The sequence below is a fragment of the Mus caroli genome, chromosome 9 (genome assembly GCF_900094665.2).
Source record: "Mus caroli chromosome 9, CAROLI_EIJ_v1.1, whole genome shotgun sequence".
NCBI classification, from domain to species: domain Eukaryota; kingdom Metazoa; phylum Chordata; class Mammalia; order Rodentia; family Muridae; genus Mus; species Mus caroli.
In genome coordinates this window covers 84,946,053-84,952,211 of record NC_034578.1, presented here as the reverse complement: position 1 = coordinate 84,952,211, position 6,159 = coordinate 84,946,053, and positions in this window count along the sequence as shown.

Here is a 6,159-nt window from a genome sequence, read left to right as displayed (position 1 = left end):
TCCAGGACAGCCAAGCTTTGGCAGTGAAGGAGGTGGAAAACAGAAAACTAATGATAATGTACTAGAACAAGGGGGCCATGTTNCAGCCCCAGCAANCAGCAGAACTTGATAGCTTTGGCCACATGGCTCTGACTTTAGAGTCCAGAACAGAAGGTACTACTGGGACAATTGACGCTGGTTAGCTGGAGAAGAGACCAGCATCACTGAGGTAAAATCTTCTGGGAAGTGTTTTCTGAGAGCACAAAGAAGCTGTCTTCCAAAGATAGCCAAGGCTGTACCTGGTAGTGTGTAAGTAAGAATCACCCAGGTATTACAGAATTTGAAGGTATGAAAGGATCATGGAAAGCAGCTGAGGCTTGGCACTGTGAGAGGCCATGGAAGGCCATTGGTGAAGGTGCAGCCTCAGTTATTCTTGACAGCCCAGGACTGCAGCGGTCATGTAAAGATGCTTTAAAACAAGGATAACAACAAGCTCACAATGCTGCCTAACATGATTAACTATTTGATGTGTAATAAATGTTATTANTTCCACCTGATTTCAACACTTTTGTTACTGTACAAAAGTACAAATTCAGCTGTGAGTGGTGGTATAAGACTTTAATCCCAGCTCTGGGGAGGCAAAGGCAGGCAGATCTCTGAGTTTGAAGACAGCCAGGACTACACAGAAAAACCCTGTCTCAAAAACAAACAGCTCTTGTTCTCTTGCTTCTCTCTTGCCCTCTTGGGCTCTTCCCTCCCCCCCTTCTTCACTAAAACATGTTCATAGCAAGCCTCTTCTTCTCTTCTCNTTCTCTTCTCTTCTCTTTTCCTCTCTCTCTCTCTCTCTCTCTCTCTCTCTCTCTCTCTCTCTCTCTCTGCCTTTCTCTGCCTCTACTATCCTTTCAACTCCCCTCCCCATGCCCTGAATAAACTCTGTTCTATACTAAAAACAAACAAACAAACAAAAGTACAAGTATGGAGTCTCTGCAGAGACTCCATACCAACTCCTAACTTTCAAGCCCCAGAAATTAGGAATTTCATATATTTTCAATATAAAAGGGTCAGATAGACACTATATATAAGGGAGAATTGAAAGATACAAAGTGATTATCAGACAGAAGGACAAAAACTCAGCAAGGCAAAACTAAGAGCCTGTAGCTCCAAGTTTAATATCCAGAGTTGGGGCATCTTCATCCCTGTGGGCTTTTCCACTGCAGCCACTGGTATCTTTCTGAGACAGTCTTCTGGCCACCTGCAGCTTGTATCACCATATTTTCCAAACCTGTTATCTCTAGCTTACTGGCTTCTCCATTGTACTCTTGACCTCTCTCTCATAGCTTCACACATACCCCATCAGAGGGACTCCAGTCCTGGTANGTTGTTTAGCTTCCCTTTGAAATCTGGGTGGAAGACTCCAGAACTCACAATTCTTGCATGTGTGCAAACCAGCATCATGTGACTAACAAGGAACACAAGCCTGCTGCCAGCTTGGGCATTAGCCAACCCTACCACCACCCCCTGGACCACAATACCACAGTATCAGAGCCTAGATGGTGGTGTCCAGGGAGGCAGGGAGGCAGCAACTGAAACACAGACCATAGAGAAATGCTGCTTCCTGGCTTTGGTTGTCAGCCTAATATTTATCAGTGGAGTCATCTCCTCAGCCCTAAAGCCTACTTTCTTTTCCTTTCTTTCTTTCTTTTGGTTGGTTTTGGGTTTTCGAGACAGGGTTTCTCTGTGTAGCCCTGGCAGTCCTGGAACTCACTCTGTAGACCAGGCTGGCCTCCAACTTAGAAATCCACCTGCCTCTGCTTCCCAAGTGCTGGGATTAAAGGCGAGAGCCACCACTGCCTAGATTAAAGCCTACTTTCTTATATAACCCAGAACCACCTGCCCAGGCATGGCTCTGCCCATAGTGAAGTAAGACTATACCTACAGACTTGAATACAGGCCAATCTGAGAGAAGCATTTCCTCAGTCAATGTTTTCTCTTCCCAAGTGGTCCTAGTTTGTGTCAAGTTGATAAAAACAAACAAACAAAACCAGCACAATAGTANATGGGGAAACACTTTCCCAAATGACCCTGTGAGAACAGGATACCCTAGAGTGAGCACACTTCTCAAAGCTAAGTCTCTCAAGTGAGTTTACAGTTTTATGCCTTTATGTCTATGGAGGGTGAGGTTTTGCTGAGTTCTGAAACATTTTCTTAAAATCTCTCTCCCAGTGTTCCAGTGTAATTAAATTGTTTTGCTTCTATTAGTGGTGCCAATAGCACTAACCACCACACTTTCCTTGTTTTCAACTTTGTTATTACTTTTGAAAAGGGGGCTCCCTTTGTCAACCTGGCTGGCTCTCTATATAGATCAGGATGCCNTCAAACTTTTAGGGATCTGCCTGCTTCTGTCTGGAATTAAAGCAATGCATCACCACACCCTGTTTGTTATCAACTTTAAATACATTTTATTCTGGTTTCTGTTTACAATGATCCTTCTTATCATTGCTAAAAGCATCCAATAATATCCCTGTCAAAGCACAAATGGGCTACCTAGAAGATTTCCTCTGCCAGTCTAATTAGCCTGTCACATTCAACTCAGCCACTAACAAACTCCCAGGACATGAGGGAAGTGTTATTTGCTACAATGACTCCCATTGGAGGTCTTGTTTTCTTCTGAAACCCTATGAGCATGCTATTTACCGTGTGCATTCCTGCCAGCACTCAAAGCTCATACCAAAATTACCCATCAAGTTCTGCTTACAGTAGTCTCCAAAGTTTTCCCCATTTCTTCCACTGAGCTAGTTCTCAAGTCTTCTTAACGTCATGATGATCTTACAGCGCATGAGAATTCACTTGTCTCATTGTTTTCAGAGGTGTGTGGTAAGGTGATGCATTTAAGGGGACACAGAACACAGACAAATGCAGCTTATAGCATGGAACCAAGAAGCGCGAGAAAGGAAAAGGCCCCCAATGTACCCTGCAACTGTATGACTTCAATGACCTGTTTCTTCCAACTAGATCTCACTCCCAAAGGTTTTCACCATCTCTCAACTGCACCATTACATAGGAAGCCNAGCCTTTGATGAATGAGTTTTAGAGGTCATTTAAGATGTAAAGCATACTAAATGCAGTGGTATTCCATCTCTAATGTAGAAGAAATTCTTTGTAGCACACCCATCCTCTCATTCAGTGCTAGTTCAGGATTTACTGTGTTTATTATGGGCTAGATTATGTCTCCCNCCTAAAAGATGTTGAAATGTTGACTTCCAGTATCACAGGATGTGTCTTCTTGGGAAACAGGAATGTTTCCTAATGTAAAATTAGTCAAGATGAGGTCATACTAGAAATAATGCAAGTTTCTAATCCAATATGACTATTCTGTTTATATGCAGAGGTGTATTTAAAAAAAAAAACAGAGAAAACTATGTGATAATGAAAAGTCTCGAGTTATGTAGCTACAGGCTATGGAATGCCAAAGATTGCCCAAATGCCTTCAGGAACAATGGAGAGTAAAGGTTTCAAAGGAGGCAGGAATCTACCAGCCTTGACTCTAGACATCTTACCTTCAAAACTATGCAATAATACCTTTATGCTATTTTGAGTCATTCAAGGCAAAACAAGACAAAGTTCCCTCCCTGTCTCAGAATTTCTATTCCTGCACAAAACATCTTTACCAAGAAGCAAATTGGGGAGGAAAGGGTTTATTCAACTTACACTTTCCACATTGCTGTTCATCACCAAGGGAAGTCAGGACTGGAACTCAAGCAGGTCAGGAAGCAGGAACTGATGCAGAGGCCATGTTAGTTACTGACTTGCTTCCCCTGGCTTACTCAGGGTGCTTTCTTATGGAACCCAGGACCACCAGCCTAGGGATGGCACCACCCACAATGGGCCCGCCTCCTTGATCACTAATTGAGAAAATGCCTTACAGCTGGGTCTCATGGAGGCATTTCCTCAGCTGAGACTCCTTTCTCTGTGATAACTCCAGCCTGTGTCAAGTTGACACAAAACCAACCAGTACCGTCCCAGTCCTGTCTATGGAGCCTCACTGGTTTCTATATACCTGGATAATACACAGATGATAACCCCATCTTCCTTCTCCTCCCTCTCACCCAGGTCCTCTCCATACAATCACTTTATATAAACAGCAGAACAACTCATGACTTNGATTNCTTCCTGACTCACAGACCACTCCTCGTTTGATTTTCATGGTTTGTTTGCTTTTTTTAAACAGATACATGTCCTTAAAAATTCTATGTGTATTTGTATGTCCCCATTCAGGCTGGAAGAGAGTGTTGAATTCCCTGGAGCTGGAGTTACATGAGATGGTAAATAAGCTGCCAGACATGAGTGCTGGGAACCAAAGTTGGGTCCTCTGGAGAGGACCCAAGCAAATAAGATTTACTTATTTAAGTTAATGTGTAGTAGAGTTTTGCCTGCATATTTGTATTGCATCTATTGTGTGACANAACATTTCCAGGGGAGACTCAACACATGTCTATTCACCCCAGGTTGGGAATTCATGACAAATCAAAGTATGGATCCCACCAAAATCTAACTTGGTGAACCAATGAGGATTATTAGAGTTACTTATAGGAGCAGAAATGACTCAACACATCACCTAGACCCAGCAGAGTTGGGAAACCTGGAGCACACTGCACAGCTTGCAGGCAGCTCAACAGGTCGGAGTGTCCATTTCAAGGAAGCCAGGCTTAAATCTCTTCCAGGCAGCTAGTCTGGTCTCATTAGATTCTTTACAGTACAGACTTGTGTGTAAGTCTTCTGGGCATCTCAGCAGAGGGATTCTCAGCCTTTCCTGATTTCTCTGGCAAGGAGAGGTCTAGTGAATCTTGTCAATTTCAGGGACTTCCTATAGCTATTTAGAGTTGTTTANTTTCCTGCNTAAGGAACTTCCCCGAAGAATGAAACTGTTGGAGGAAACTGTTACACAATAGCATCATATGTGTACCTTGTGCTTANAGGGGCACAAGATTGTTGGATCCCCTGGGAATTGGTGTTATGGATGGTTGTGAGCCACCATAAGGGTGCTGGAAAACAAACAAGAGTCCTCTTCAAGATCAGGAAGTACTCTTAACTCTTAAGCCACCTACCTTTCCAGGCCCTATGCTACATTTCTTCAAAGAGTCATCAATATTTGTCTTTGTATGCTCATCTTCTACTTCACTTCAGCCTACTACATTGTAGTGTCCATCTGCACCACTTGTAGGTTTAGATTTTTCAAAACCTACGTTAATAAGGTTTCTTAAACACTTCCACCCATCTTCTAGCCCACCATCTAAAGGTAGGGGAGAAAAGATGATAAATAGAACAAGGGTATGTGGACCTATTTAGAGGTAGTTCTTTGGAGGTGATCCAATCTCTGTTTGTCACCAAACACAAATCAGCAATGGTGGCATGATCCAGAAGAAATCACCAGGCCTCTGCCAAATCTGCACAAGTCAGAGAGAGTGACCAGGACCAGCCAGAATGCCAGGAGTTTTCTGCCATGCCTCTCTCAACAAAGTGAAGATCAATGAAGATGATAGACCAATAAAGAGTTGAAGAGCTAGATATGCAAACCCTGGTCACTGTCGGTTGAGTTCTACTTATGCTCTCTCCAAACATCACACTGTTCCTTTTNCAGGTCTTGCCTCAGAAGAACATCATGGGAGTCTGCTTCAGCAAAACATCACATGAGTCTGCATCACATAACATAACCAGAAAATTCCACTACAACCACTCCACTGAACTACTCTTTCACCTCTAAAAAGAAGACCTCATTGCCCCCCAATCCAATGGAACCCATGGCTTCTGCATCAGCTCCAGCCTCTAGGGTCTGCCTGATTTGAGTTCCTGGTTTGGCTTTCCTCAGTGGACTGTGGCTCAGGATACATGAGTCAAATGAACCCTTTGGTCCTAGAGTTCCTTTTGGATGTGCTGTTTTGCATCACAGTGATAGTAACTCTAAATAAGACAACCGTGTTGCTGGGCAGTGGTGGCGCACACCTTTAATCCCAGCATTTGGGAGGCAGAGACAAGCGAATTTCTGAGTTCGAGGCCAGCCTGGTCTACAGAGTGAGTTCCAGGACACCTAGGGCTCTACAGAGAAACCCTGTCTCGAACCCACCCCTCAACCCCTCCAAAAAAGACAAGCATGTTGATCACTTCCTTCTTGGATGTTTTTTT